Source organism: Rhopalosiphum maidis, chromosome 3 (genome assembly GCF_003676215.2).
Source record: "Rhopalosiphum maidis isolate BTI-1 chromosome 3, ASM367621v3, whole genome shotgun sequence".
NCBI lineage: Eukaryota > Metazoa > Arthropoda > Insecta > Hemiptera > Aphididae > Rhopalosiphum > Rhopalosiphum maidis.
In genome coordinates this window covers 67,907,849-67,919,988 of record NC_040879.1, presented here as the reverse complement: position 1 = coordinate 67,919,988, position 12,140 = coordinate 67,907,849, and the positions used below count along the sequence as shown (strand labels likewise).

The 12,140-nt window shown below is 25.3% G+C and overlaps 1 non-coding gene across 1 annotated transcript; it reads right to left on the bottom strand.

Annotated features, from left to right (window-relative positions):
• Positions 1 to 8,953: 8,953 nt before the first annotated feature.
• Trnae-uuc lies at positions 8,954 to 9,025 on the bottom strand. The gene has a single exon. It is a non-coding gene; the product is annotated as a tRNA-Glu (tRNA).
• Between the last annotated feature and the right edge of the window lie 3,115 nt (positions 9,026 to 12,140).

Here is a 12,140-nt window from a genome sequence, read left to right as displayed (position 1 = left end):
AAATGACAAAAATAAATTAATTGTAACAAAAAATATATACAATATTACAATTTAAATATAGGTAATATAATATATCCTTCTGACAAATCATTTCCGTCCAAAATCGTTTTTCGTATACAATGATACCTATATCATTGCATTCAAATTTAACACATTCATTATAATGACCTACCGCCTCTATTAAACAGTAGAGCTAGTTTTTTTTTCTACTTAATTTTAAGCTTCGACAACTTAGACCATTAAGTATTGGATTTTTCGTATTTTTTTTTATTGTAGAGTATAATATTGTAAGTTTTTGGAGCATATTTTTTTCGTATGTAGTAGATGGCTTCTTCATTAAGAGCCCGGGTGGCAATTTGTCCAAGAGTTAGCAACATCGGACAGTGTTTGACCGCAGCACTGTTTAGCGACTGCAGCCAAATATTACATCACACACTATGTCCTAATACATATACTATTATAATAATATAATAAATGCAATATTTTCGAGAAAATTATATCAACCTAATCGTAATACTAAGAGTAAAATGAATGACTAATAGCTATATCAAAGAAACAGATCACGAAATATACTTAGGCCAGAGTTACCGTCATACGTGCCGGTTTTGCCGGAATACTACCGGTTTTTAACCAAGTGTCCCGGTGCCCCGAGAAAGTGTTTCGGGATAGTGATTTGTCCCGTCTTTATAATTTTACTCGATAAAATATCGATTTTAAATTAGGAAAACACATTATCGTCCTACACATTAGGTACAGTGATTACAAAAAAGTTGTTGAATTTAGTTTTTTTGGGCCGGTTAAATACAAATGTGGAACGTGTATTTTCACTCATGAACAGCACATGGACAAATTCAATAACGGTAGAAGCTTTTCTTATTATAAAAACGTACTTCAATAATCCATCTTGTGAAGCATTGTTCGACAAAATTTTAGAAAACAAATCTTTATTAAAACAAGTTTATGGATCAGCCGAATATTTAGTAAAATCCACAGGAAAATAAACTAAACCTTGGACTCCGAAAGTTCCGAGACCAACGATGAATCATTATTATATATTTTGTTTGATTTTTTTTTTTTTACTGACAGTCGTAAAATTTGATTGAAAACAAATGTAAACTATAATTTTTAAATAATATAAATAATAAGGTTTTGTATAATATTTCTCGCGTACATAATTCATTATAAAAAAAAATGTAATGATAAAAAAAAAATAAATATATTTATTTATATATATACATTTAAAATGTCCTGGAAAATATAATCTGGTAACCCTAACTTAGGCTGACAGACCGCCTCCGCTCAAAATCGTTTTTCGTATTCAATAATGTATACCATTGAAATTGAATTTAAATTTAACACACCTATAGGTTATAAGTTTATAACATTCACAGTGACTTGGCACCTAATGTACTACAACACAGCGGAACCAATTTATTACCTATACCTTATTTTTTTTTAAATTAATTTTGAATTGATATTATTTTTTTTTTTTTTTTAATAAATATATTAACGAATAATATTATTACCTAAGGTATATCATAAAGTTTTGGTGCAATATATTTATAAAATTTCTGAAACAACACTTCGGTAACAGTCCCGAAAAGTAAATTTTGTGTATGAAAAAATATTACGTGATTGATTGTGAAGGGAGAAAATAATTTCAGTTCTCCAACTTTGATTCAATTAAAATTGGTCCTCTACATTTTAATTGAATACGAATAATTACAACTCACACCAGGTGTAAATTTAAACACACTATGTTGCAAACGTTTTTAATTTAGAATTTGTGTCTTCCATATATAATTTAACAACTATCATAAATGTGATATGGTAAGAATTCTATGGGGAAATACGTTTTAACCAATTAATCTTTAATGATAACTATTATTGAATATATATGCTATGCGAGTATCATGGTTTTAAGATGAGAAATAAAAAAGGGTGAGAGTTGCATAATATATTTGTGGCCGAAGGGCGCCAAAATATTAAATACGGCCCTGAATAACCATATATTATATTAGAACCCATCTTTTGGTGGAATAAACATATATTATATTATTTGATTATACACAATGGTTGTGTTGTACTATATAGTATTATTATATAATTATAATATTACTTAATCCTCAGTAATATTCATGGCCATCTTCTGAGAGAAGTTTTTTTTTTTTTTATTTAACCTTTCTAATTTAATTAATCTATAATAATTTTGTTTACCAATGATCGAATACACATTAAGGCTTACGACTATATAGGTAAATACAGTCCTATCTAAACAAAATTATATTTACAAATGTTTATTTTATTACAATAGATAATAATACAAGCTCGTTTTATTATTCTTAGATTTTAATAATTCATATATCCACAACTAGTCTTATGAGATCTTTTGAAAAATAAAAGATACCCAAAACACTATAACAAGTCGAAGGTTATTGAAATAATTGTTAAAAAATTAATTAATTTAATTATACTCAGCTATTATATTATTAAAAATAAAATGTATAATAAATTTCATTTATTGATGATCTTTTGTAAGGTCCCGAAATCTATTGAAATATAATCTCATTGAATTTGCTTAATTGATTAATTATACTTTATAAATTAATTCGTATAAACTATCTATTATATCGCATAATATTTAATTTTCTTAAACATGAATTTCATTAAATTTACTTATCACATCCTTGAGAGATAATACCATTTTATACAAGTTAAATATTTTCATAAATTGGGTCAAATATATTAAATGTCTAAGCATACAAACTAATAGGTTCATGTCCTTCTGTAAACTCAAAACACCTAGATGATATTATTTTTAATCTCCTATATTATTTTCATCAAATTATACGTTACTAAATACTGCTACGATAGGATCTAAGTACCTAATCAAAAAGGCTAAAATCTTTTCTTAATTCATGAAGAGACTCAGATAATTATATTATATTATCACTAACTTCGTTTCTATGATATCCTTGATGCGTTTCGAAGGTTCTCCAATATCTTATTTATTTAATCTTTTTTAAAAATATACTGTAATTTACATGTTTAAAAAATAATATTATTGGGTCTAATATTTGTATATGTCGTTTCAGTTTAGCTTTTAATTGTATTGACAATATAAAAATAATCGTTGATATACTAGCTATTCACGTTTACGATTTGATTAATGAGCTAATAATATTACGAATTCTATTCCTAGTCACTGATTAAGTCGATATATTTAAAATTTAAAGACCTTAAAAGTCAGTGTCTTAGGCTTTATTATTTTATAATAATAACTAAGAACATATTATTATATACTAACGTTGTGATTGCAGTGATCCTTAAAAATCGTATTAAAATAGATAAGTGTTAACACATAATAAATTGAAGTTTTGTATTAATTTATGATTAAATACGTAGTGTAACTAATACCAATATCGTTATGTATTTATTTTTTTTTTTTATCACGGTAAAATGGTACAAGACATATTATAGAAACATTTAAAAAGTGCTATTTAGGGTATGATATTAAGCTATTTTAATGCGTTTAACCACCATATGCGCAGTATAATGCTTAAGCATTATATTATATCATAATATAATTTTTAAAGTGTAGATACACTCATTTGTACAAAAATTGATCTGCGAATCAGTGAATGTTATATTTATGACAGTTAATACGTTTTACAGTTGTTGGCAAATTCGTCTGGATATGACCGGTTATATGTCGACGGCTAAGAGGCTAAAAGTTGTATGTCAAATTTTTCTCAAAATCGTTTTATAATTCTATTGGGTTAATCTGGGTCGTCTTTTTGATTCGGTAAAACACTATAAGTCAATATTGTAATTAAAACATGTTTTATTTGTAATTTAATTTCTGTGATTTTAGCGCAAGTTAGGTTTTTTTAGTGCACACGTATAACAAGTCCTAAATTAGTGAGACATACAATAAATATTTTACCCTGGTCTAAATATTAAGCGGACAAATATAACAAGTCCAAACTTGTTAGTTTTGTCAAAAATAATTCATTCAATTTTGGACGTGTAATGTTTTAGATAATATTAAATTTGTTAATCTATTTATAAAAAATGAATATGCCCGGACGTATTATTTTTTAGAAGAATTATATATGCTGTTTTAATCGCTGATGATTAGGGTTTTAAAATTGAATGAAATTTATTTTCTTGAAATATTTCATTGCAATGAAAAATAAAATATAAATTATTTATATCTTACAGTTTATAATCACGTCAACTTGCAAGTGAAAATTTTCAAAAGTTGGTTTATTGTGTGAAACAAAGAAAATATGCATAATAAATAATATTAATAATAACCAATAAGGATATCCAATTAATATACAAGTGATAAATATCAAAAATGTACAGTGCATATTTTTGCATATTTACTATCGAAATTTTCTATATATAATCAATATATTATTTCTAATCAACTATAAACAAACACATTTCAAAAAAGAAAAAATATTTTTCAATATTTCATTGAAATATTTCAAATTTAGAACCCTACTGATGATACGCCGATACGTTGTAATAATATTATTATTATCGATACAATTTTGATATTATTATCATTTAACGTGTGACGCTCGTGTAATATTTTGTCGTTGTTGTTTCTCCAGTTTTGTGAGTTTCTATTCTTTTTTATTTTAATTGGTTAATACTTTATATAGTCGATACAATTAATTAAAATACAACATAACAAATAATAATAGGTATTATTATTAATTGTTTTATTTATAATAATATATTATACATTTTAAACATTAATTCAACTTTGGTTTGATATCTTAGATTAAGTATCTTGTTTTGTTTATTTTTTTTTTTGACATACATTTTTGATAATTAAAGGTGAAGTATACTTTTTATATTTTTTATTTTTGTTTGTCACCAATATCGTTATGTGTTTATTTTATTTTTTGTGTCACGGTAAAATGGTACAAGACATATAGAAACATTTAAATAGTGCTATTTAGGGTATGATATTAATAAGCTATTTTAATATGTTTAACCACCACCATATGCGTCGTATAATGCTTATGCATTATATTATATCATAATATAATGTAATTTTTAAAGTATAGATACACTCATTTGTACAAAAGTTGATCTGCGAATCAGTGAATGTTATATTTATGACAGTTAATACGTTTTACAGTTGTTGGCAAATTCGTCTGGATATGACCGGTTATATGTGAAGGTTATATGATACATACAAGTACGGCAGTATAACACGTATAGTTACAATTAACTGTTTTGAAATATAATATTATAATGTGATAACTGATAACTGTCAGAATATGATATATATAACCATATGTTAAGAGATTTTTTAATCCTGTGATGATACCATATAATATGTGATAAAATTAAAAAATCAATTCAGTATTTAATTAGTAATCGACATCCTGAATCTGCATTAGAAACGAATTGAATTGTAATGTGTGATTTCGTAATTAATTGCAATGTCAATATAAACGTAAAAATACAATAATTACAATTATTTTTATTATAATATTCATATAATAATTATAAAAAATAATTACAAGTAGGTAAGGACTTATAGTGAGTATACCACACAATATACAATTTTATCAATATAAATCAAGTTGGTACAAAAATAACCGGTGTACATTAATTAAATAATAATGTTGTTTTGTTTGGAATTTACATGAGCAAATTCAATTTTGAAATTAGTATTGTGAGAAAAATAAGTGTTCTGATATATTACTTTATTTTTCTTTATTCTTCAAGAAGATAATGAGCCCCACTGAACGTGTTCGTGTGGGGGGCCCGGGAGTTCAAATAAGTCTATTTATATATGTAAACATTTTTTTTTTAATTAATTTTTATCATTAATTAATTTCTTTGTATTTCATTGAAAAACTAAAGTTTGTATTCTAAAATTACGAATGACATTTAAACGACGTAAAATACTCATAATCTTAACAAGACTTCCATTATGGGATTCTATTTAGGTACATACAAACATGCTTTGTGCACGGTATTGCAGTTTTTTCTTCTTTTTCAGAGATGAGCCTGATCAGCAACACACAACTCGTGTATTGCAACATAGTAAAAAAAAACTTGTTTAAATACAATATTTTTGGAATTGTATTATTTAAATTTTTTTTAAATTATTATTATTACTATATTGGGTACAAATATGATATACCATATATAAATAGGTATATACCAGATGTTAAACCGTATGGTAAATTTCCCTCTCAATCTTTTATTATTGCATTATTGAATAATTTATTGTTTTCAATTAAATTGCGTACTACCAGATGACCGAAATTATTATTAAATTGTTTATCATTACGAATTCGTTGTCAGACTACTATAGTTATTAGCTTATGGATACTATCTGCTTTTATTGCGTCTACGGCATCTGTGTATGGCAACAAAAGTCCATTTTACATAGCTATCGTAAAAATTATCTCAACTTAACACGGTATTTCGACGTCAAATTTCATAACACTAAGTTGATTTTTCCGACTCAAGAGTTACATTTACGTCATAAGTGTCAAAAATGCACTCTTTAGCAATCATTAGCATGATTACATACCACGATGATCTTTAAATTTTGTTTCGACGACGTAGCTATTTATAATTTCATACTGTGTAGAGCATTATAGTCAAACCTTAATCTTATTTTGAATTTCGTGGTATAAAGAACATCATAAAATATCTTAAGCTGCTAATAGAACAATACCTGTGCTAAATGATTAGGCACATGTGTTTGTTTTGTTAAGAATGTTAACATTTACTTCCTGTTATTACAGACGAGGACAGTGCGCAGTAAAGTAACTAGTTTTAGTCACTTAGGTTCCTAAGAATATCAATATAATTACCCTCTCATTTCTCGTTTAAATTATTTTAATGAGCTCGTACAACTCACAGTATAGGTACCTGTATTATTTTGAAGTGTAAAAACTGGAGAGTGAATCGACGATACAGCTAGTCAATGAAAAGTGCTATACGAAACATTTAATACGATTTCACTGTTTCAAAAGGCGATTTATGATTAAAAAATAATAATAATAATAATTTATAGAATTCTTAGTTGCCTCGTTGCGATCTGCAGAAATTAAAGACGCGCGTGTTTCTAACCGACATTGACCTAGCTATTATGTGTGGTAATAATATTTGAATACTAGCTACATGTTATTTTTGGTGTTCGGGTACCTACTTATTTACTTAAATTATAAGTACTTTATTAAAATATTTCACCAATAATTAATAACCTAAATTACTCAATACTCTATCAATGTCACTTATCTACGAAACAAAATACATAGTATACTAGTCAACGATATCAACATATTTTTAATAAACAATACATCAAGACGTATGTACGTCCGTTTCAAAAATATTTCGACACATTTTAGTGACAAAAATAATTATTATCAATCCTCTAATTATATACACTATATAGTTATAGTAGGAACATTCAATTACGGGAAACATTTTATATTGTTCTTGTAAGTGATGAAATATAATTATAGCAGTATAATACACACACACACACTAACAATGTAATAGCGTGATATTAGGTGACCGTGTAACTATGGCACGGCGATACCCATCATACCCACAATCTGAAATTTAAGGTGACAAATTATTATATTTTAGTGCGTAACGAGCATAGAAGGCAAGACCGCCGTCACTGGGTCATTCTTTTGTAACATATATAGCTATGTACAATAATTGTACCATTGATTATACATGATATTAATGCAATTTTTAGTGTTTAGACGCTATACCTGCGTGTTTCATAACATCGAGTTTTTTGGAATATTGGAATTTTGATTTAAAACTGTATTTTGTATGTTTAACCTTGTTGAAAGAAATCTTTCTTTTTGATAGAATTGTATAATTATAATAAAACGTATTCCCTAGTTTTTTTTTTATAAAAATATTACCTATTTACATTTTTAATTTATAAATTAAATAGTTCAAATTTACTATTAATAAGATATTAAATTATTCTATATTTTATGCAAAATAAAAAGAATAAATTATTTAATTATAATTCAATAAAAAGTAATAGGCTGTAGGTTTGAGAAACAACGTTTTTTAATTGCAAATACACATATTAATACAGTATAATATATACATTATACATGCACGAATTGTTACAGTACTTTCAGTACTTTCCTTAATAAGTGGAAAAAACGAAAAAAAACATGAATTTTTATATAAAACCAGTTTTTGTTAAAATCAATTTTTTTTTTATTATTCAAAAGATCATTACCATACATAAAACCTACCTACAATTTTCAATTTTTTTTATTCTCCTATAATAACATTGTAATGGTATAATTTTCAAAATATTTTATAAACATTATATTTTATTTATAGATGTTTAAAATCTCTCCGTTTTTTTATTTTTTTTTGTGGTAATTTATGAACGTATTTGACAAATTTAAATATTAACCAGTGAAATTACAGTTAATCATCACATGATTCAAGTTTTTTAATGTATTTAATTCAAACATTCAGTTTAAAACATTTTACTATTACTCAAATTATCATTTTCTATACTTAATATAATTTTAAAAATAATATTTAAATTCATTTTAAGCTTTTCGTAGACATTTGAAATTTTCGTATTTTTCAGTTTTTTTTTTTACTTGATAACCATTTTCAAGTTATAAAATTTAATTCGTTACCACACAAATTTTTATTTTAAATGTATAAAAATATTTAAAATACATGGCACAATTTTTATATAGACAGTGTAGAAGAAAATAACGATAATAATGTTATTTTATTGTAATTTTAAAAATATTATAAAAAAATTTTAGATTGCAAGTAGTCAGGGAATTTTTTAAATAAAAAAAATGTATATAAAATTATGTGCATTAATGTTTTTGTTGATTAACATATAACAATTATACATATTTTATCCTATGCAAAGGAGTAAAAATAAACAAAAAATTTATTCCGGTACCGGGAATCGAACCCGAGCCTCCTGGGTGAAAGCCAGGTATCCTAGCCACTAGACCATACCGGATTGTTGTAGATAACGAATAAATAACAGTTAAATAAATTCAGTTATGTATTCATAAAAAATGACTTATTTTATTAATAATTTTTTAGTTATTACATAAACAATAAAGTGATTTTTTTTTTAACATGTCTTACAATTTGCTAATTTTAAGTCATTTATTATATATTCAACCATTACGTAGTCATAACGATATTCGTCATTTGAAATCCTGACTACCCTTTGCCTAGTGACAACAAATTAAGGAGTATCAAAAAGTTCTATTGATAGGTACATCCACTTCTTTTATTATATTAATATGTTATATCAATATAACTTCATAACATTCACATATATTTTATTTATATTTTATAAATTATATTAGGTATCTAAAAAAAACTAATTTATTAACTAATGTATAATTTGTTACAAGTATAAAATATTTCGATAATCTGACGGCGGATGTAAAACTCCTGACTCCGCCAGGAAAAAAAAACAGAAAAAATTGAATTCATATAAACTCCACCAGAAAAGAAAATTAGGTATAACAGTATAAAATTATTGACTAATATATTATTATTATTAATTAAAAAAAATTCTGCCATATTGAATAATAGTTAGGTATGCGTAATATACAAAAAAAATATACAAAACTTAAAGACAAAAATAATAATTGTCTAAACATATTATTATAATGTGTATTACATTAAATTATCATCCGTAGCCATTTTCCTCCAAAAACAAGATACCGTTTTCCTCCGCTGTCCATTTTCCTCCAAAAAAAGGTTGGTTTCCATTTTTTTCCAATATTTTAGACTATATACACATTATAGTAAATATATTCTAACCTTCCACCACTTATTTGTGCAAAATCATCATCTTCATTATTACGGACTACTATAATGCATGTGTCATTTCATTCACATATTAAAGTCAATTTTCGTAAAGAAAAACCAAACATATTTATGTGGCTCAATATTATGAAGCAAATTCAAACTAATATTTATTGTAAAATAAGAAGTATTCATACTCCAAAAAAAAAGTCGAAAGATTACCGAGAAAACAAACGTCGTGGAGCAATGGACAATGCAATTATAAAATTTCACAAAACGGAGAAATTTCTAGGTATGTAATCATTACAAAAAGTAAAATAATTATTCATATATTATGTCTAATTTATATTTTCTTTCAACAGGTATTCATTTGTTTCTGAAACGTCCTTTAATTATAAAAAATATTATATTATATACTGTAGTGATTTTACTATATTTTATATTTTATATCTCATATTTTACATACCATCTGGTTGCGTTATCACCAACCACTTATTATTATCTAATTTTTTATTATTATTTTATTTATTGATTGATATATCTTTATCGACTTTTTTATTATATTCATTATCTTTTTAACCACCCGCCAAGTTCGGCGAGTACGGTGTTTTATTTATTTAATTTGTTCTTTTATTTATAATTTAACATTCTGACAACGAATGACGATTTTATTATTATTTTTTTTTTTTTGAGGAAAACTGTATTTTGTTTTTGGAGGAAAATTGACCCGCCCAAATAATCTGAATAATCTTAATAAATAATCGTAATAGTTATACCTCATATAACTTATGTTATATTAAACTAATATCAATTTTAGCAATTTTGACGTATGTCATCGCAACGGATGTCAACGTATTAATGTAGGAACGTCTCAACACTGGAGGAATTTCCATGTACTCATTATTACAGGTAAGAAAATAAAACTGGCGGAGTTTACATTACACCTTTTCATTACATTTTTATTTAAACGGTATTCTGGTGGTTTATAATCGTTCAATCTGACTTACTTTAGTCAGGTATGGCCAGACGTTTTTCTTGGAGGCTGTAACCAATAGGAGGAAATCTGCTACTGTTATTGCGGATTGTATGGGGATGGATGTGTCTTAAAATGTAATAAAATAATTTTATCGTTTTATTTCGAACTACCATTAATAAAATATTATCATAAATAATGTGCCAAACAACTTAGTTATTATCTTAGTTCGATAAATATATCTATAAAAATGTGGAAAATTCACAAGATATTTTGTCTTTAAAACTTAGCATTTTCAATTTAAATAGGTACCCAAAGTTAGAAAACATGATACTATATCCTCAAGTTGATATTTCCTACATAAATTAAAAAATTTCAAATTTCAGAACATATTCTGCACAATTTTATTCATACGAATGTTAAGTTCAAATTATCCGTCTATTCTGCTCAGATTTGTTTTTTTGTAAAAGTACCTACTTAAAATGATTTATTGAATTTAATGGATTTAAATTAACTATGCAGCAGAAGTAAGTGTTCTGGATATTCTTAATTTTTATGTTTAAAAGTAATTTAATGGTAGTCGATTGTTGTTCACACAAGCAATGCATGATAAAAATATAGGAATTTTCTTTCAGTAAAAATATTTACCATTTATATTTTAGGTACGAAATAAAAAATATCCTATTTTCTATATACCAAATCTATACAATAATCTAAAAAAGTCTTAAGCTAATTAACATTATTTTGTCGTTTATGGCGTCCCTTGTATTTCTTTAAAAAATAAAAAAAATACTAAATCAGTATAATTAAAAAGTTAACAAAATATTATTGAAAAAAAACTCAAAACAGCAACGAGCGCTGTGAATATATTTTCTTGGATAGAAACCAGAATCAAAGGTAGAAATATTTTTTTCTAAAGAAGAACGTATAGTTGTAGAATTTTATTTTCTAATAAGATCAAAATTAAAAATGGATCATTAATTATTCTTATAATGACTGTTAATTGTTCAACTAAATAAGTAAAAATGACATACTATTCAAATGCAATGTAATGACAAATTTTAATTTTTTCTGAATTAAAAAATATTAAATCAATTAACTTATATAAAAAAAATAACGAAGCTTCAAGTTACAGTTACTATAATTGGTAAATAGTATTTACACGGATGATTTGGAAGAATAATTTGGTCCTGAAGTCATATGGTTTAAAAAAACCTACCGAAAGTAAATTTACAAAAACATTAGTAAGACCAAATTTTACTTAGATCTAGAACGATGTTCCAAAAAAAATTTTTAAAATAAACTTAATTTAAAAGTTTTAAATATACGAATGTCC